Raw genomic sequence first — 21,499 nt, 5'->3', positions numbered from 1 at the left:
TGCTTTCTAGGGACAGGTTTCAGGAGGCAGAAGCAAACCTCAACAAAGTTGACAATGAACAGTCCCACTCAGTTCTCCTTCCCGAGCCTCCCAAATGGTGTGCTCAGGTGATAGTTACTTTAGGGCTTTATGACATGGCCACAACACATGCAGTTGACATTGTCTGGCAGAATAGGGGGGATTTGGAGCTGACCAAGGGAAAAGATAGGACTATGAGAAGTAGAAAAGACAACAGGCTTCAGGAGGCAACACCCCCATAGTGGGAGACCCTCCAGAGACTGTAGTAGGGCAGTCTCTACTCAGAATGGAAGGGTGCAAAGGAACTTTCAGAGCTTGGGTGATCAGAGAGGGGGGGCTCCCAAGTCCTGGCAATGTTGTTTGGCAGCAGAGCAGGGATCTTTGGTTCAGAGGGCTGGGGAGGCAGCAGCTGTAAGTGCATAGTCCATCTCTCCAATGGTAATAGCTGTCAAGTGGGGGATGCAAAGCAAGAAGACTTTAAATAGCTGAAAGTCTGCATGTTTGGGCTACATTAAAAATAATTGGAGACATAAATGTGTATCCAGCAAGCTTTTAAGCTGGCAGGTCTCACCCTGCAGTCAAGACTTGAACAACTAGAGGCCAATACACAAAGACCAACTTTGGCTTGTTTATAATACAGATTTATACCTGTGACACATCTGTTTTTCTAGTTGATACAACCCTAGTCTTTGAAATGCCACAACATGGCATTTTCGTTATTCGGTCTATAATGCTTCTAAAAAAGTGGCTTACACCTTTGCTATTCTTAACTAGAAAATTACCTGGGTGTGTCACTGTGTCTGAGGTAACCGTGTGGCTATGCCACTAGGTTGCTTGTGTCTGTTCAGCCCACAGTTTCACTCACAAGTCTTATGCTACATACTGACTGTGTGCCCAGTGGGTGTAGGAGGTCCAGTAGGGAGCAGACCAAATCCTGTCCCAGGCCTCAGGGAGAGGCAAATAGTACTGGAATACTCAACTAAGTGAATATCTGTAACAGTCATGCAAGGTTTGAAGAAAGGAGGAGGATGCTATCAGGACACTGGAGGGATATATGATTGGTGTAGAGAGGGCAGAAATTCGGGTTGGCTTCCCAGGAAGTGTGAGTGTGTACTTGGGGTGTTTAGGCCATGCCATGGCTGAATGCAGAGAGGAGCTGGTCAGCAGTCTTTCGTCCCAGACTTATCTCTGGGCCAGAGCTCCCCCATGTACAAGTTTGAGAGCCACTCTGGGTCTGTGGCCTCCACCTTCCTCTGGACACCCTGTCCCCTGAGCACTCTGCTCTTTGGGCTCCTTTATATCAAAGAAGGGGGCACAGTCCTAATTCCCAGGCTGCCCACAGCAGCACACCCACCAGAATCACAGGAGGGCAACTGGATTTCAGAGAGCTCACACTTCAGGAGGGCTGTGTAGATGAACCTTCCCTTGAATCTCTCCCATCATTCCCCTCTCCCTCCCCACAGATGACATCCTTGGGAGCACACTCCACTGGATCTGCTGGTGCTTGAAGCTGGACATGCTTTCCCCTGGTCAAGCCTGTCCAGAGACAGAGAGAGTGGCCTTTTTGGATGGTGACCTCCTTATTACAGAGGCAGAAGGACTTCTTTGCAGAATCATGTGTGTTATTATACAGTAGTTAATGCATCCATATTTTACAAAGGAAGAAAGGAAAAGAGAAGAGAGGAGAGAGGGACAGAATGGCATCATCCTCATGCCCATCCAGCAAAGTAAACCTTACTGTCCCATTTCATAGATCAGGAAACTGAGGTCAACACATCTGAGTGTGGCAGAGCTGGCTGTGCAGGCCAGAGCCCCTTGTTCATTGAAGAAGGGCCCTGAAAGAATAGGCAAGGCTGGTCCCAACCTGAGCCCATCTCCTTCCCCTCCCCCACCCCTTGACCTCATTGGTGGACCTCATGCATAAGAAATGACCCCAGTTTATTGGTTTGAAACAACCCATCAGGTCCCATTTCTGCAGATGAGAAATTCAGGCAGGCTTGGCAGGGTTCCATGCCAGGATTTCACAAGGTCAGTGTCAAGGTGTAGCCAGGCTGGGCTTTATCTGCAGCTCTGGGGAAACCCTGCCTGCAGGCCTATTCAGGTGTTGGCAGAACTCAGCTCCTGTTCTTGTAGAACTGAAGGTCCAGGTCCTTGCTGGCTGCTGGCTGAGGCTATTGCAGGCCCTATTCCGGCCTCCCTCTGGCCCCCCACTCCCCTTGCCTTTCTCAGGCTTGGCATCCTTCAGATTCTCTTAAACTGGAGAAAACTCTGCCTTTATGGAGGCTCCTGAGGTCATGCTGGGGCCATCTGCATCGTCTCCTATCCTAAGGTCAACTGAGCCATTCTGCATCTTTTCAGAAGGGGTAGCTCACCACCTCCTGCATCCCAGGGAACAGGATGTGACCTTGGGAGCCATTTCCAGAGGTTTGCCCACCAGGGGAGGGATGGGTCAACCCTTCTCTAGAGATACCCATCACCAACAGGTTCATTGGAGTCTCTGTCAGAAATGGGCTCCACGCCTCTTATCCTCTCCATGGGGCTGAGAGGTGCAGGTATGATGGCAAGCCCACCTTCTGCTCCTCCTTCTGCTGCATCACTGTTGGCTAGAGCCGGCCCACCTGGGGCCTTCTGGGCCGGCACAGCCTCCAGAGATAATGTGGCTCCCCACCTCCTCCCTTGTTTCACCCTCTTCCCCACCTCCTTCCCCAGTTTCAAAGCCAGAGGGCTTACCTGTACCTGGACCAGCTTCTTGTCTGAGGATTTAGCCAGGCTAGGTACAGGAGGCACCTTGCCCCTGATGGCTGCCTGCTCCATCTGTACCCGAAGTCCTCAGATGCCCCTGTCATTCCCAGTCTGGAAGGTTTGGGTCTTCTACCTGTCTTGGTCATGGGGGTTTCAGGATGCAGATAAGATCCTGTTCCTTTCTGAGCCCAAGCACAGTCTGGCTGCCCAGGGGGAAGGGGGAAGGAAGCAATGGAGTCCCCTACCAGTGACTCCCCTTGCTTCTTCCAGGTCTCCACCATCCCCATCAACCAGGCCAGAGCAAGCCGCAACCTACCTTGACCAGGAAGGAGCCTGTTGGGTGAGTCACAGTGCAGGGTGAAAACTCGTGGCACACTACGCACTTTTCGCGTGATTCATAGTGTGAGTGCTCATCCCCTTTTTACACATCTATCAAACGCTATTTATTCACCAATTACTACATGCCATCCATTTCAGGTGCGGGATATACAACAATGATAAATCTGATGGCAATGCCTGCCCTCAGGGGACTTATATTATAGCAAATAAAACAGCTCTCACATTAAAATAGCTGCTCTGTGCCAAGCACTGTTTCAATGACCTTATGAATATAATTTTACTAAATCCCCACAGTAGCCGTGTATCATCAGTGTCATAGTGGGAAACAGGGGGTACACCTGAAAAATTTTACCCGCAAAGATTATAATAATGAATATGCAGAAAATTAAGGACTACAGGGCACCAAGGAGCAGGGTAAAAATAATAGAGAAATAGACAAAAGATAGGAACTAGTGCTCAGCAGGAGACAAACACCTGTCTAATCAACATAGAAAGGACTAGGAACTGAGGAAATGATGTAAACCCAGACGTGAGGGGCCGTGCCTCACCATCAGATGGTCCCAAGGCCTAGGGAGAGAGAAACCTCCTCACACTGCCTGTGGGAGGTCGGGAGGCAGAGGGTCCACCTTTGTGAAAGGCAACTTGGCAGTGACTGTTCAGCCTCCAAATGCTTCATAGCATTGTGGTCTGAAAGTATGCATGGTATAATTTCAATTCTTGTAAACTTATGAAGGGCTGTTTTGTGACCCAGTATATGATCTATCTTGGAGAATGTTCCATGTGAACTCGAGAAGAAAGTATATTCTGTTGCTTTGGGATGCAGAGTTCTAAATATATCTGTCAAGTCCATCTGATCCAATGTATCATTCAGGGCCCTTGTTTCTTTATTGACTGTGTGTCTAGATGATCTATCCATTTCTGTAAGTGGTGTGTTAAAGTCCCCTGCAATGACCACATTCTTATCAATAAGGTTGCTTATGTTTATGAGTAACTGTTTTATATATCTGGGGGCTCCGGTATTTGGCGCATAGACATTTATAATTGTTAGCTCTTCCTGATGGATACACCCTGTAATTATTATATAATGCCCTTCTTCATCTCTTGTTACAGCCTTTAATTTAAAGTCTAGTTTGTCTGATATAATTATGGCTACTCCAGCTTTCTTTTGGCTTCCAGTAGCATGATAAATAGTTCTCCATCCCCTCACTCTCAATCTAAAGGTGTCCTCAGATCTAAAATGAGTCTCTTGTAGACAGCAAATAGATGGGTCTTGTTTTTTTATCCATTCTGATACCCTATGTCTTTTGGTTGGCGCATTTAATCCATTTACATTCAGTGTTATTATAGAAAGATACGGGTTTAGAGTCATTGTGATGTCTGTATGTTTTATGCTTGTAGTGATGTCTCTGGTACTTTGTCTCACAGGATCCCCCTTAGGATCTCTTGTAGGGCTGGTTTCGTGGTGACAAATTCCTTCAGTTTTTGTTTGTTTGGGAAGACCTTTATCTCTCCTTCTATTCTAAATGACAGACTTGCTGGATAAAGGATTCTCGGCTGCATATTTTTTCTGTTTAGCACACTGAAGATATCGTGCCAAGCCTTTCTGGCCTGCCAAGTTTCAAAGGAGAGATCAGTCACGAGTCTTATAGGTCTCCCTTTATATGTGAGGGCACGTTTATCCCTTGCTGCTTTCAGAATTTTCTCTTTATCCTTGTATTTTGCCAGTTTCACTATGATATGTCGTGCAGAAGATCGATTCAAGTTACGTCTGAAGGGAGTTCTCTGTGCCTCTTGGATTTCAATGCCTTTTTCCTTCCCCAGTTCAGGGAAGTTCTCAGCTATAATTTCTTCAAGTACCCCTTCAGCACCTTTCCCTCTCTCTTCCTCCTCTGGGATACCAATTATGCGTATATTATTTCTTTTTAGTGTATCACTTAGTTCTCTAATTTTCCCCTCATACTCCTGGATTTTTTTATCTCTCTTTCTTTCAGCTTCCTCCTTCTCCATAACTTTATCTTCTAGTTCACCTATTCTCTCCTCTGCCTCTTCAATCCGAGCCGTCGTGGTTTCCATTTTGTTTTGCATTTCGTTTAAAGCGTTTTTCAGCTCCTCGTGACTGTTCCTTAGTCCCTTGATCTCTGTCGCAAGAGATTCTCTGCTGTCCTGTATACTGTTTTCAAGCCCAGCGATTAATTTTATGACTATTATTCTAAATTCACTTTCTGTTATATTATTTAAATCCTTTTTGATCAGTTCATTAGCTGTTGTTATTTCCTGGAGATTCTTCTGAGGGGAATTCTTCCGTTTGGTCATTTTGGACAGTCCCTGGAGTGGTGAGGACCCGCAGGGCACTTCCCCTGTGCTGTGGTGTATAACTGGAGTTGGTGGGCGGGGCCGCAGTCCGACCTGATGTCTGCCCCCAGCCCACCGCTGGGGCCACAGTCAGACTGGTGTGTGCCTTCTCTTCCCCTCTCCTAGGGGCGGGATTCACTGTGGGGTGGTGTGGCCCGTCTGGTCTACTTGCACACTGCCAGGCTTGTGGTGCTGGGGAGCTGGCGTATTAGCTGGGGTGGGTAGGCAAGGTGCATGGGGGCGGGAGGGGCAGGCTTAGCTCGCTTCTCCTTAGGTGATCCACTTCAGGAGGGGCCCTGTGGCAGTGGGAGGGAGTCAGATCCACTGCCGGAGGTTTGGCTCCGCAGAAGCACAGAGTTGGGTGTTTGCGCGGAGCGAGCAAGTTCCCTGGCAGGAAGCGGTTCTCTTTGGGATTTTGGCTGGGGGATGGGCGGGGGAGATGGCGCTGGCGAGCGCCTTTGTTCCCCGCCAAGCTGAGCTCTGCCGTCCGGGGGCTCAGCAGCTCTCCCTCCCTTTGTCCTCCAGCCTTCCCGCTTTCTGAGCAGAGCTGTTAACTTCTGACCTCCCAGACGCTAAGTCGCGCTTGCTGTCAGAACACAGTCCGTCCGGCCCCTCCGCTTTTGCCAGCCCGACTCGGGGGCTCTGCTTGGCCGGCGAGCCGCCCCTCCGCCCCAGCTCCCTCCCGCCAGTCCGTGGAGCATGCACCGCCTCGCCGCCCTTCCTACCCTCTTCCGTGGGCCTCTCGTCTGCGCTTGGCTCCGGAGACTCCGTTCTGCTAATCCTCTGGCGGTTTTCTTGTTCAGCCTCCAAATGTACCCTGCCACAAGCACAACTATAGTGGCTCACTGGCACAGGTGCTGAAGGAGATAAGCCCAAGAGCACTCAGAGCAGCTGTGCTGGGGACTTGACAGCAAAAACCTGCACAACCCACACTGAACTCTGTGGCCTCCTAACCAGGGGTTGGCACGTGGCTGTGTGAAGGCGTGGGACAGAGCTATGGGGACCACACAGAACAGCTCCAGGAGAAACTTGTGTGAGGGAAGCACACTGACGAATGCCTTCTAAAATCACCAAATGTGTACCAGAGGTCCAGTGTGGTCAGCACCCAGCAGGCATTCCCACCTACCCTGTGCCCCTTACAACGTGGGGCCTCTTGGATCCACCACCAGGGACCTCACATCCCTGTGGATGGTGGTCAAGGGCACTCAGCTTCTTTGGGAATGTGGGGTGGTGTCAGAAGGAGAATGTGTTCAGATGTCATTGGCATTGACAGAAATGAGTACAGAGGAACACACCAGGTCCTGAAGGACAGAGCTGCTGGTGAGGGCAGCCCCTGTTGGGAGAGTGGGCTGTGGTTATAGGAAAACCCTGTTCTGTAGCCCCCAGAGAAGAGGCAGCCTAGGAGGGAAGTTGCACTGACTCCAGGGCAGGGGTTCCCACCCGGCCTGTCCCCCAGAGGACACAATATGTAGACGTTGCCCCAGGACAGGCCCCACAACAAGGAACTCCCTTGCCAAGGTGTCAGAGTGTAGAGTGAGAGCCCTGCATAGCCCATGTGCTTGGAGTCCCTTCCTTGGGCACAGGCCTTGAGAAGGGCTGGGCAGGGAGACCAGGGCCCACCTGGCTGCCAGTCACAGGAATCTGCATGGTCACTGCCCTTCCAGATGCCTCCCAAGGAGTCTGTCCCCATCAGACTGAGGAGGACACTAATGCAGAGCCTCCCAGGGAGTTGAGGGACTGGGAAAATTGTCCCTATATGGGTGGGTTTATGCGTCTGCTAGAGCTGCCATAACAAAGTACTGAAACTAAGAGACTCAGGCAGCACACATTTGTTGCCTCAGCATTCTGGGGCTGGAAGTTCCAGATTCAGTTGTCAGAGTGTTGGTCTCTTCTGAGGGTATGAGGGAGAATCTGCTCCAGGCATCTCCCCCAGCTTCTGGTGGCTTACTGGCAATCTTGGGTGTTCCCTGATCTCTGCTCTCATGTTCACTTGGTGTCCTCCTTGTGCATGTCTGTCTGTTCACATGGCTCTGTTTTTTGAAGGACATCAGTCCTCTTGGGTTAGGTACACACCCTATTTCAGTATGACCTCATCTTACCTAACTACATCTGGGATGGCCCAATTTCCGAATAAGGATGTTCTGGAGTTAGGATTTCAACTGTGAATTGTGGGTAGTACAGTTCAGCCGTGACAGTGGGGCTTCCTGACGTCTTTTCTCCTTTGGAGCCCCCACAACCCTGATGACCTCCCCCTCTTCCCTGGATACACTCACCGTGCTCCCTCCACCTTTTTATCCTGTTGGGTCTGCTGGGTGTACATGGGGTGGGGAGTGGCTCTCCAAACCCCTGAGTGCACCCTGTTGTTCCCAGATGGTGTGGTGGTCCCCAGATTATCCTGACCTCAGCCTTCACACATGCTCTTCCCCCTTCCTGGGTTCAGCTAAGTCCTTTTTAGGGAAACATTCTGTGGTGATGATGATCATGAATATGGTGAAGAAAACAAGTTAGGTAGCCTGAGCAGCTCTGTGTGGACAGGCTTATTAATTGTCTGACATGGACGAAGACTCTGCCCTGTGTTTAACAGAAGTCAGGGCAAAGCAGGGCCTCATGCCTGCTGGGACCACATGCGTCATCATTAGGCCCCCCACTACCATTAGGGGTCTCCCTTTGATGGAGACACTGCTCAGCCAGAGGCTTCCTCTGGGACCAAGGGGTACACTGATGCTGGGTACCATCTCTTAATGCAAAGCAGACAAGCCTTATTAGGCCTCCCCATGTGACTGATTCCTTCTCTCCATGGGAATACACCCTGGCCTCACACCCAAGAGGACGCTCACTGGCTTCCTTCTGGCCCAACCATGTGATCCCAACTCTCTACCATACTCTCTCTGCCCACCTGGGTGAACCCTGGCCTTCTCCCTGCCCCTGCCTGCTGTCAACTCTTACACTGCCTGGTGTCATGCCTTACTGGACTGTCCTTAGACAGGTCTGACAGTTCTGATGAGAAACCATGTTCCCCGGCATTGTGCCCTGCCAGGAAGAGGGGCTATTGCCACGCTTGATGTACTGCCTCATCAGGGACTGGAAGGGCAGGGGTGAGCTGTCTCAGGGGGACCTTGGGCACCATATCACGATGCTTGGAGTGGAATGGGTGTCAGGCTTGGGGAGAGGAAGCAGTTGGCAGGTGCAGTCTGCAACCCAGACTGAGTGGAGACAAAGACCCACTTCTTTGTACCACAGGGTCTGTCATCATCCCCTGGACCTACCCCCTGATGATGCTTTCCTGGAAGATGGCTGCCTGCCTGGCTTCTGGGAACACAGTAGTGATCAAGCCTGCCCAGGTGGGTGTGGTGTGTTCCAGGCAGGGCCATTGGAGTTTAGAGGAGGAGACAGGTGCCCCGTTTGGCCCTTTGCCCGCCCAGGACTGGTATCTCCTCAAGAGAGGAAGGGTACTGCTGATGAGGGCTGGCCTTCCATGGGCCCTGCTCACAGTGGCAGAGGCAGCACGCAGCAGGGGTCAATGTGGGCTGTAGGCAACGTCTGTTCATTCGACCATGGGGTGGCTGAGTCAGGTTAGCCGTGTGTGTACCTGCAGCTACTTGGTGAGAAGAGTTAAGGATTTTCCCACAGACACCAGCCCTCTGGATTTGGAGGAGCAGAAACCCTGTTTGGTATCCCTTGTCCAGGCCCCATGCTCTGAGAAAGCTTTGGTGCCTTATTTGGCTTCAGAGCCTGAAAGTCCTGGAGGGAGCAAAGGGAGTGCACCTGCAACCCTCCCCCTCACCGCGCCCAGCCCCTCACACAGAAGCTGCACAGGTAGATGTCAGGGTCACTCAGGCAGGCTAGAAGGACCTGAGCAGGGTCCCCTGAGGATGAGGACACCCCCTGCATGAGCCTCAGCTTCTTCACCTGTATACTGAAAGTAACAGCCTGTCCCCTGCCTGCCCCCAGGGGTGTTAGGGACTGAAGGCAAGATGTTCCATCATGTGGCTCTGGACAGCGTGCCCAGGAGGTCTCCTGGCTGCTTTGGGGCAACTTGGCTCCAAGAAACTTATAATTTACAACCCAGCAAGAGCGACAGCTAGTATTTACAGTATCCACCCTGCGGCAGCCTTTTAGTCCATAACAAATTACATGAAAATTAAAACTTTGCATACATTTGCTTATTTGAGCATGGCAACAACCCCCTGAGATGACCCATAGCCTCTCGTATTATTGGGGTTTGCTGTGCACAGATCCAGGAATTGTCCCTAGAAGGCCTGGTAGCAGGCCTGTGCCCTCCCAGGGCCAGCACCCCACAGATTTTGTGGCTCAGCCTAAGACCACGTGGTGGGTGGGGCACAACCCAACCTTTACAAGGAAAATTACCTGGGTTAGAAGAGGAGCCACTGCTCACAGGGCTGGGAGGGCAATGGCCTCCAGCCACGAGGTGGTAATTAGAACCTCTCACCCACCAGGGAGCACTGGGCACTGCCTGGCACTGAGTTGCTTCCTGGCAGTCCTGGATCACTGCACTCCCTGAATGAAGAAGGTATGAACATTCAGGGAGGGGCCAAGCCTGGCTAAAAAGCTGGAGCCTGCCAGGAGAAGTCACTAGAAGACACAGGAGGGAGCAGGCCTTACTCCCCACTTTCCACTGGAGCTGTGGGGAAGCTGCCTGGGGTAGTACCTGCTATGATTGGGCTTTCCCTGGAGGGTCCTCTTGCCATGACTGTTTCTCCCTGCTTGCTACCTCGGCTGCTGGGAGAGGAAGGCAGAGCCCCACTTCCCAATCCTTCCTGACCCAGTCTCCTTCTCTGCCTCCCAAGGTGACTCCACTCAAAGACTTGAAGTTTACAGAGTTGACCTTGAAGGCTGACATTCTCAAGGCTGTAGTCAACATCCTCCTTGGATCTGGTAAGGGGTATGGACAAGGGCATGTGGGGGCACCAGGACTCCAGGAAGTCAGAGATGCACTTGGTCAGGACAGGGTTTGCTACATGATGTGGTCCAGTGTGGAAGAGTGATCAGGGGCCCAGGGATCCAGTTGGGGTGGCCAGCCTGGTGGCCCTCTCCCATGGTGGGAGACCCAGACCTGGAAGGGTTCTAGCTTTCAAATATTTCCCTAATTTTTTCCTTTGTGTGTGTGTGTGTGTGTGTGTGTGTGTGTGTGTGTGTGTGTTCTGGGATAAATTACATAACTTGGGAATCTTTATATTTAAGAGACTGTAGAACATTCTAGGCTTAGAGCTTTTATGGAGGTATGACATAAAATTGCTTAGTTTCTTCTGTGGTTAGTGGTCTAGTTTATTGGAAATGTTGTCCCTTGTTGCATACATTTACAATACATTGGCATAGAGTTGTATCAATAGTTTCTTATAATTGGTTCCTTTTTTGATCCTCCCTTTGTTTTTTTTCAATATATGAAGTTTATTGTCAAATTGGTTTCCATACAACACCCAGTGCTCATCCCAAAAGGTGCGCTCCTCAATACCCATCACCCACCCTCCCCTCCCTCCCACCCCCATCAACCCTCAGTTTGTTCTCAGTTTTTAAGAGTCTCCCTTTGATTGCTATAATATCTCCTTATACTTTTCATTTTTTCTTGCTCTGTTAACTTGATTAAATTTGTGAAAAGTTCTTGTTTATCCCTGTACTCCTCTCAGATTACTTTACCCATCCCATTGCTATTTTGTCTTATTTTTTCTGCTTTTATCATGTTTATTTCCTGCTGTGTTCTCCTATGTGCTTTTTTGGTAACTTTTCGAGTTGAAAGTTTAATTCATTTATATTTTTTGCCATTTAAAGGAAAGCATTGAAAGAGAACTTTGGCGACACTTTTTTATTGATATTTTCAATACTTTTTTATTAATATTTTCATTATTATAAATGCCCCCATTTATTTCCATAATAGTTTTTGTCTTCATGTTTTCTTCTTCTGATATGAGCATAAGTACTCTAGCTTTCATGTGGATTTTGTCTGCACGATGTATTTTTTTCAATCCTTTACTTGCAACATATTTATATCTGATATCTCCTTGGAGAGCATATATGTGGGTCTTGTTTTAAGCCAGTGTGAGAGTCTCTGAATTTCTGACTGGATTGTTTAATCCATTCACAGGTACTGTGATTATTGACACAGTGGATTTATGTCTGCTATTTAACTTTTTGCTTTCTGAGTCTCCAGTCTTTTGTTTCTTTTTCTCTTTTATGGCTTTCTTTACATTACTGACTATTTTCTGGTGGAACATTTTAATTCTTTTAATGATTTTTTTCACAATAGAATTTTTAGTTATTTTCCTAATGGTTTCTCTAGGATTTACCATACACTTCTTCAGTTATCAGAAAATACTTCAGTTTTATGATAATGTATTTCCAGGGAAATATACAAATACTATTCCTCCATAGCTCTAGTACCTCTGTCCTGTCATATCACATATTTTTGTGCACCCATCACATTGATATATATTACAATTGCAATAGTACACTGCTATAACTTTATATAATTTTATGTCTATGAGAGAAGTTAAAGAGAAAGGGGAGTAAATATATAATTACATAGTTTGTTATCTTAACCTTATTTAGATTACTGGTTCTTTTCATTTGTTCCTGTTGTTGAGTTACTCTGGTATCACTTCCTTACTCCTTTTCAGTTTTGCTCCCACCTACCTCCTTTCTGCTATTATTTTCAAATATATTTCATTTATATCTGTTGTAAATCCAACAATACATTTATGTACACATTGTTTTTATACAATTGTTTTTTAAATCGGTTAAGAAAAGAAAGAAAACATGCATTTTAAGCTGTCTTTTATAATTATATAATTACAATTCCTGGTGCTCTCTGATGAATTTAAGTCACTGTCTGAGTCACTTGCTTTCAGCTTAAGAACTTCCTTCAGTATTGCTCATAAGGTGGATCTGCTAGCAACAGATTATCTAAGTTTTTGTTTATCTACAAATGCCTCTATGTTTTGCTTTTTATTTTTTGAAAGACAAGTTGGCTAAATATAAGATTCTTGGTTGACAGTTTTGTCATCTGTCAGTATTTGCAACGTATCATCCCACTACACTTTGGCCTCTATTGTTTCTGATGAGCAATCAGATGTTTTGTTAATCTTATTGGGGTTCCTTTATATACAATTAGTCATTTTTCACTTGGTGCTTCCAAAATTTTCTTTTGTATTTGTTTTTCACCATCTTTACTAAAATGTGTTTGAGAGTGGGTCTCCTTATGGTTAGTTTAGAGGGAATTCATTGAGCTTCATGGATTTTTAGACTAATGGTTTTCATCAAATTTGGGAACTTTTTAGCCCTTAGATATTCTAAAAGTTTTCTCTGCTCTTTTCTGTTTTCCTCTCTTTCTGGAACTCTCATTATGCATATGTTGGTGTCTTTCATGGTAACCCACTCCTTTCTGAGACTCTTTTCATTTAAAGAAATTATTTTTCTGTTTTTTAGATTGCATAATGTCTATCTTAAAGTTCACTGATTCTTTCTTCTGCCAGTTTAAACCTACTGTTGAGCCACCTACTGATTTTTTTTTAAATTCAGTTACTGTACTTTTTTGTTCCAGAATTTCTTCCTGGTTCTTAAAAATTTTGTTATCGATATTGTCTACTTGATGAGAAAGTATGGTCTTTATGCATGGTTTCCTTTAGTTCTTTGAATATATATATATATATATATATATATATATATATATATATATATAGGCTCCTTTGACATCTTTGTTGAGTATGACATCTGGGCACACTCAGCTTATATAGTCCGCTTATTTTTTTTCTCTCCTGTGATGGGTTATACTTTCCTATTTCTTTGCATGTATTAAAGCTTTGTTAAAAGCTGGACAGTTTAGGTAATATATTGTACCAGTGCTGGGTACTGATCCTCTTCTTCCCTTTCCAACATTCATTTTCATTCTTTGCTTGTTTATGTCTTTAGTGACTTGGCCAGGCTATTTGAGTGAAGTCTATTTTCCCTGTGGTGTGTAGTCAGTGATGTCACTCATCAGGGAGCACAGCCTTGAGCATGGGATGATAGCAGTTTTAGCAGGGCTGTCTATCACTCTCTTTTTCCCTGGTCTCTCTGTTGCTATTTGTTCTTTTGGTGTCATACTCAGCAGTTCAGATCAGCTAACTGCAGTCTGGTTACTCTCTTGTTTCCAACAATGCCCTGGGACATCAACTGCTCTACAATAGGTTCCAATTAAATTTGGGCCCCTTTTCAGGGGTAGCTTTTGAGGCCAGCCTTTGAAGCTTGTTTCTACCCAGAGGGCTCTTCCATGGTTCTCTCTAGTAAACTGACCTGTGGTTTACCTTAATGCTGTCATAGAGCTATCAGCCTTCTCTTAAATGCTCATCCTCAAAGTCTCTGTTGTTTTTGAGAGGGCCCTTAAAATTGAATTTCACCACAGTTTCAAATAAAGTCAGTGCCTTTTAGGAGCTCTCTGTTCTTACAGAAATCTTCTCCCCCTGCCCCAAATCGCTGAACCTCTGACACAGGTGATGGGCCCTATGAGGGGGCTGGGGCTAGGCAGTTGTGGTCCCAGTAGTCTCAGCCTGCCACATCTGGGCTAGAGCCTTCACTTTTTGAGTAGGGACTAGATGGAAGCCATACTCAGCGGCAATTTAACCACTAAAGCACAGAGTTGGGGGCACCTGGGTGGCTCAGTGAGTTAAGCATTCGACTTCAGCTCAGGTCATTATCTGGTGTTCTGTGGGTTCGAGCCCCCTGCCAGGTTCTGCACTGACAGCTCAGAGCTCAGAGCCTGGAACATGCTTCATGTTCTGTGTCTCCCTCTCTGTCTTCCCCTCCCCTGCTCATGCTATATCTCTGTATCTCTCTCTCTCTGTCTGTCTCACAAAACTGAATTCAAAAAAATGTTTTAACTAAATTAAAATGCCGAGTTGGAGGAGATGAAATATGGTGATGACCTGCCCCCGCCAGTGAGATGTCATATCCCTGGACTGGGAGCTGGAGGAGAGGAATACTGCCTTCCTGACCACACCTGCCTGGGGTGGAGTTTCCACCCTGTCTTCTCTAAAGACTCACGTCCAAGGCAACATTCTCATTTTTCTTAATATGAAATTTATTGTCAAATTGGTTTCCATACAACACCCAGTGATCCTCCTAAGAGGTGACCTCCTCAATTCCCATTATCCACCCTCCCTCCTACTCTGCTTCAACCCTCAGTTTACTCTAAGTTTTGAAGAGTCAGTCTCTTTTGGCTTGACTCTCTCCCTCCCTAACTTTTTATTTCCTTCCCCTCCCCCATGGTCTTCTGTTAAGTTTCTCAGGATCCACTTAGGAGTGGAAACATATGGTATCTGTCTTTCTCTGTATGACTTATTTCACTTAGCATCACACTCTCCAGTTCCATCCACGTTGCTACAAAAGGCCATATTTCATTCTTTCTCATTGCCGTGTAGTAGTCCATTGTGTATATAAACCACAATTTCTTTATCCATTCATCAGTTGATGGACACTTAGGCTCTGTCCATAATTTGGCTATTGTTGAAAGTGCTGCTATAAACATTGGGGTACAAGTGCCTCTATGCATTGAGGAACCTCCACACTGTTTTCCAGAGTGGCTGCACCAATTTGCATTCCCGCCAACAGTGCAAGAGGGTTCCCGTTTCTCCACATCCTCTCCAGCATCTATAGTCTCCTGATTTGTTCATTGTAGCCACTCTGACTGGCATGAGGTGACATCTGAGTGTGGTTTTGATTTGTATTTCCCTGCTGAGGAGTGACTTTGAGCATCTTTTCATGAGCCTGTTGGTCATCTGGATGTCTTCTTTACAGAAGTGTCTATTCATGTTTTCTGCCCGTTTCTTCACTGGATTATTTGTTTTTCAGTGTGGAGTTTGGTGAGTTCTTTATAGATTTTGGATACTAGCCCTTTGTCCGATATGTCATTTGCAAATATTTTTTTCCCATTCCGTTGGTTGCCTTTTAGTTTTGTTGATTGTTTCCTTTGCAGTGCAGAAGCTTTTTATCTTCATGAGGTCCCCGTAGTTCACTTTTGCTTTTAATTACCTTGGCTTTGGAGAGGTGTTGAGTAAGAAATTGCTGTGGCTGAGGTCAGTGAGGTTTTTTTCCTGCTTTCTCCTCTAGGGTTTTGATGGTTTCCGGTCTCACATTCAGGTCCTTTTTCAATTTTGAGTTTATTTTTGTGTATGGTGTAAGAAAGTGGTCTAGTTTCATTCTTCTGCATGTTGTTGTCCAGTTCTCCTAGCACCATTTGCTAAAGAGACTGTCCTTTTGCCATTGGATACTCTTTCCTGCTTTGTCAAAATTAGTTGGCCATCCTTTTGTGGGTCCAATTCTGGAGTCTCTATTCTATTCCATTGGTCTATGTGTCTGTTTTTGTGCCAACACCATGCTGCCTTGATGATGACAGCTTTGCAGTCGAAGCTAAAGTCTGGGATTGTGATACCTCCCACTTTGTACTTCTTCTTCAATACTACTTTGGTTTTTCGGGGTCTTTGTGGTTCCATACAAATTGTAGGATTCCTTGTTCTAGCTTCGAGAAGAATGCAGGTGCAATTTTGATTGGGATTGCATGGAATGTGTAGATAGCTTTGGGTAGTCTTGACAGTTTAACAATATTTATTCTACCAATCCATGAGCCCTGAGTGTTTTCCCACTTTTTTGTATCTTCTTCAATTTCCTTCATAAGCTCTCTATAGTTTTCATTGTACAGATCTTTTACATCTTTGGTTAAGTATATTCCTAGGTATTTTATGATTCTTGGTGTAATTGTGAATGGGATCAGTTTCTTTATTTGTCTTTATGTTTCTTCATTATTAGTGTATAAGAATGCAACTGATTTCTGTACATTAATTTTGTATCCTGCAACTTTGCTGAATTCATGTATCTGTTCTAGCAGAATTTGGTGGAGTCTTTTGGGTTTTCCGTGTATAATATCATGATATCTGCAAAAAGTGAAAGCTTGACTTCATCTTTGCCAATTTGGATGCCTTTGATTTCCTTTTGTTGTCTGATTGCACTCTTCCAGCACTCTGTTAAACAACAGCAGTGAGAGTGGACATCGCTGTTGTGCTCCTTATCTCAGGGGAAAGCTCTCAGTTTTTTCCACATTGAGGATGATATTGGATGTGGTCTTTTCATGAATGGCTTTCCTGATGTTTAAGTATGCTCCTTCTATCCCGACTTTCTCGAGGATTTTTATTAAGAAAGAATACTGAATTTTGTCAAATGCTTTTCTGCATGAACTGACAGAACCGTATGGTCCATTTCTTCTTCTTTTTTTATTAATGTAATGTCTCAAATTGATTATTTTGTGAATGTTGAACCAGCCCTTCAGCCCAGGAATGAATCCCACTTGACCATGTTGAATAATCCTTTTTATATGCTGGTGAATTCGATTTGCTAGTATCGTGTTGAGAATTTTTGCATCCATATACATCAGCGATATTGGCCTGTAGTTCTATGTAGTTCTATTTTTTTGCTGAGTCTCTGTCTGGTTTAGGAATCAAAGTAATGCTGACATCATAGGATGAGTCTGGAAGTTTTCCTTCCCTTCAATTTTTTGGAACAGTTTGAGAAGGATAGGTATTATCTTTGCTGTAAATGTCTGGTAGAATTCCCTAGGGAAACCATCTGGTCCTGGGCTCTTATTTGTTGGGAGATTTTTAAAAATATTTTTAATGTTTATTTATTTCTGAGAGAGAGAGATATAGCATGAGTGGAGGAGGGACAGAGAGAGAGGGAGACACATAATCCGAAGCAGGCTCTAGGCTCTGAGCTGTCAGCACAGAGCCTGACGTGGGGCTTCAACACACAAACCGCAAGATCATGACCTGAGCCAGAGTTGGACACTTAACCGACTGAGCAACCCAGGCACCACAATTGGGAGATTTTTGATAAACTGATTAATTTTCTTCACTGGTTATGGGTTTGTTCAAGTTTTCTATATCTTCCTGTTTGAGTTTTGGAAGTGGGTGGGTGATTAGGAATTTGTCCATTTCTTCCAGGTTGTCCAGTTTGTTGGCATATAATTTTTCATAGTATTCCCTGATAATTGTTTGTATTTCTGAGGGATTGGTTGTAATAATTCAATTTTCATTTATGATTTTATCTATTTGGGTCATCTCCCTTTTATTTTTGAGAAGCCTAACTAGAGGTTTATCAATTTTGTTTATTTTTTTAACAAACCAACTCTTGGTTTCATTGATCTGCTCTACAGTTTTTTAGATTCTATATTATTTATTTCTGCTCTGATATTTCTTATTTCTCTTCTTTTGCTGGGTTTGGGGTGTCTATGCTGTTCTGCTTCTATTTCTTTTAGGTGTGCTGTTAGATTTTGCATTTGGGATTTTTCTTGATTCTTGAGGTAGGCCTGGATTGCAATGTATTTTTCTCTCAGGACTGCCTTCTCTGCATCCCAAAACACTTGGATTGTTGTATTTTCTTTTTCATTAGTTTCCATATATTTTTAAATTTCTTCTCTAATTGCCTGGTTGACGCATTCATTCTTTAGTAGGGTGTTCTTTAACCTCCATGCTTTTGGAGGTTTTCTGGACTTTTTCCTCTGGTTGATTTCAAGTTTCATAGCATTGTTGTCTGAAAGTGTCCATGGTGTGATCTCAATGCTTTTAGACTGATTAAGGGCTGTTTTGTGACCTATCTTGGATCTATCTTGGAGAATGTGATCTATCTTGGAGAATGTTCCATGTGCACTCAAGAAGAAAGTATATTCTGTTGCTTTGGGATGCAGAGTTCTAAATATATCTGTCAAGTCAATCTGATCCAATGTATCATTCAGGGACCTTGTTTCTTTATTGATCCTGTGTCTAGATGATCTATCCATTGTTGTAAGTGGGGTATTAAAGTCCCCTGAAATTAGCACATTCTTATCAATAAAGTTGCTTATGTTTGTGATTGTTTTATGTATTTGGGGGCTCTTGTATTTGGTGCATAGACATTTATAATTGTTAGCTCTTCCTGATGGATAGAGCCTATACTTATTATATAATGCCCATCTTCATTTCTTGTTACAACCATTAATTTAAAGTCTAGTTTGTCTGATACAAGTATGGCTACCCCAGCTTTCTTTTGACTTCCTGTAGCATGATAGATAGTTCTCCATCCCCTCACTTTCAATCTGAAAGTGTCCCCAGGTCTGAAATGAGTGTCTTGTAGATAGCAAATAGAGGAGTCTTGTTTTTTATCCATTCTGATACCCTATGTCTTTTGATTGGAGCATTCATTCCCTTTCAATTCAGTGTCCTTATAGAAGGATAAGGGTTTAGAGTCATAGTGATGTCTGTAGGTTTTATGCTTGTAGTGATGTCTCTGGTACTTTGCATTCCTTGCAACATTTCACTCACAGAATCCCCCTTACAGTCTCTTGTAGGGCTGGTTCATTGTTGATGAATTACTTCAGTTTTTGTTTGTTTGGTAAAACCTTTTCCTCTCCTTCTATTCTGAATGACAGACTTGAGGGATATGGGACTCTTGGCTGCATATTTCTTCTCTTCATCACATTGAAGATTTCCTGCCATTCCTTTCTGGCCTGCTAAGTTTCGGTAGATAGGTCTGCCACTACTCTTATAGATCTACCTTTGTAAGTTAGAGCCTGTTTATCCCTAGCTGTGTTCAGAATTTTCTCTTTATCCTTGTATTTTGCCAGTTTCTCTGTGATATATCGTGCAGAAGATCGATTCAAGTTACCTCTGAAGGGAGTTCTCTGTGCCTCTTGGATTGCAATGCCTTTTTCCTTCTCCAGATCAGGGAAGTTCTCAGCTATGATTTGTTGAAGTACACCTTCTGCTCCTTTCTCTCTTCTTCTTCTTCTTCTTCTTCTTCTTCTTCTTCTTCTTCTTCTGGAATTCCTATGATACGGATATTGTTCTGTTGATTGCATCACTTAGTGCTCTAATTCTCCCCTCAGACTCCTGGATATTTTTATCTGTATTTTTCTCAGCTTCCTCCTTTTCCATAATTATATCTTCTAATTCACCTATTCTCCCCTTTGCCTCTTCAATCCGTGCTATGGCCACATCCATTTTATTTTGGACCTCATTTATAGCATTGTGTAGCTCCTTATGACTATTTCTTAGTCCCTTGATCTCTGTAGCAATAGATTCTCTGCTGTCCTCTATGCTTTTTTCAAGCCCAGTGATTAATTTTATAACTATTATTCTAAATTATTATTCCGTTACATTGCTTACATCGTTTTTGATCATTCATTAGCTGTCGCTACTTCCGGGAGTTTCTTTTGAGGAGAATTCTTCAATTTCATCATTTTGGGTAGTCCCTGAGGTGACTCCAAACTGCAGGCACTTCCCCTGTGCTGTGTGGAGTAACTTGTGTTGGTGGGAGGGGCCAAATCAGACCCGATGTCTGCGCCCAGCCCACCGCTGGGGCCACAGTGAGACTGGTGTGTACCTTATCTTCCCCTCTCCCAGGGGCAGGACTCACTGTGGAGTGGTGTGGCCCTTGTCTGGGCTATTTCCACACTGCCAGGCTTGTGGTGCTGCTTTGATGGGAACTGGCTAAAGGCGTATTAGAAGGGGTGGATCTGGAAGGTGCACAGGGGCTGGAGGGGCAGGCTTAGCTAGCTTTGATGTCAGTGGTCCCCTGCAGGTGGGGCCCTACAGCACCATGAGGGAGGCAAGCCAGTCAGAGAGGTGGATCCACAGAAGCACAACATTGGACATTTGCGGGGTGCAAGCAAGTTCAGTGATGAGAACTGGTTCCCTTTGGAATTTTGGCTGGGGGATGGGAGAGGGAAATGGCCCTTGCCAGTGCCTTTGTTCCCCACTGACCTGAGCTCTGTCTTCCTGGGCTCAACAACTCTCCCTCCTGGCATCCTCTCACCCTCCCTGCTCTCTGAGAACAGAACTGTTGACTTTTAACATTCCAGATGTTAAGTCCCACTGGCTGTCAGAGCTCACGGAGTCTGGCTCCTCCGCTTTTGCAAGCCAGAATTCGGGGGCTCTGCCTTGCAGGGCAGGCCACCCCTCCCCTGCCCTGTCTCCTTCCCGCCAATCCGTGTAGCATGCACCACCTCTCTGCCCTTCCTACCCTCTTCTGTGGGCCTCTTGTCTATGCTTGGCTCCAGAGAGTCCGTTTTGCTAGTCTTCTGGCTGGGTTATTTAGGCAGATGTGGGTGGAATCTAAGTGATCAGCAGGACCAGGTGAGCCCAATGTCCTCCTACACCGCCATCTTCCCCTCTGGAAGCAACTTCTTAATAGACATGTCTCTTGTGCTAGGGAAATAAAAGAAAAATAGAGTATTGGGAATTCATCTAGATAAACAGTTTCTGCACAGTGAACTAAATTATCCACAAAACTAAAAGGCAACCTTCAGAATGGGAGAAAATATTGCCAACATCATACTTGATAAAGGGTTAGTATCCAAAATGGATCTAAAAAAACTTATAAAAATGAACACCAAAAAGACAAATAATCAACTTAAAAATGGTCACAAGGCAGGAATAGCCACTTTCTGAAGAAGATATAGAGATAGCTAATAGACACATGAAAAGATGCTAAATTACTCATCATTCATTGTTTTCTTTAAAAAAATAATGTTTATTTACTTTTGAGAGAGACAGAGGAATGAGTGGGGGCGCGACAAAGAGAGAGGGAGACAGAATCTGAACCAGACTCCAGGCTCTGAGCTTGGCAGCAGAGATCCAGATGCAGGGCTCAAACTCATGAACAGCAAGATCACAACATGATCTGAAGTCAGATGCTTATGCAACTGAGCCACCCAGGCGCCCCAAGTCATCATTCATTCTTGTGACTGCTTTTGCTGCATCCCAAAAGTTAAAAATTTTTTTTTTACACTTATTTAGTTTTTTTGAGAAACAGAGTGAGACAAAGCTTAGTGCAGTGCAGGGAGGGTCAGAGAGAAGGAGACACAGAATCTAAAGCAGGCTCCAGGCTCTGAACAAGAGGTCAGCACAGAGCCTGATGTGGGGCTTGAACCCACGAACTGTGAGATCATGACCTGAGCCAAAGCCAGACGCTCAACCGACTGAGCCACCCAGGTTCCCCCCCACTGCAAAGGTTTTAGTCTGCTGTGTTCTCA

Source organism: Neofelis nebulosa, chromosome 1, assembly GCF_028018385.1.
Source record: "Neofelis nebulosa isolate mNeoNeb1 chromosome 1, mNeoNeb1.pri, whole genome shotgun sequence".
In the NCBI taxonomy this organism is placed as follows: domain Eukaryota; kingdom Metazoa; phylum Chordata; class Mammalia; order Carnivora; family Felidae; genus Neofelis; species Neofelis nebulosa.
This window is presented reverse-complemented; position numbering follows the sequence as displayed.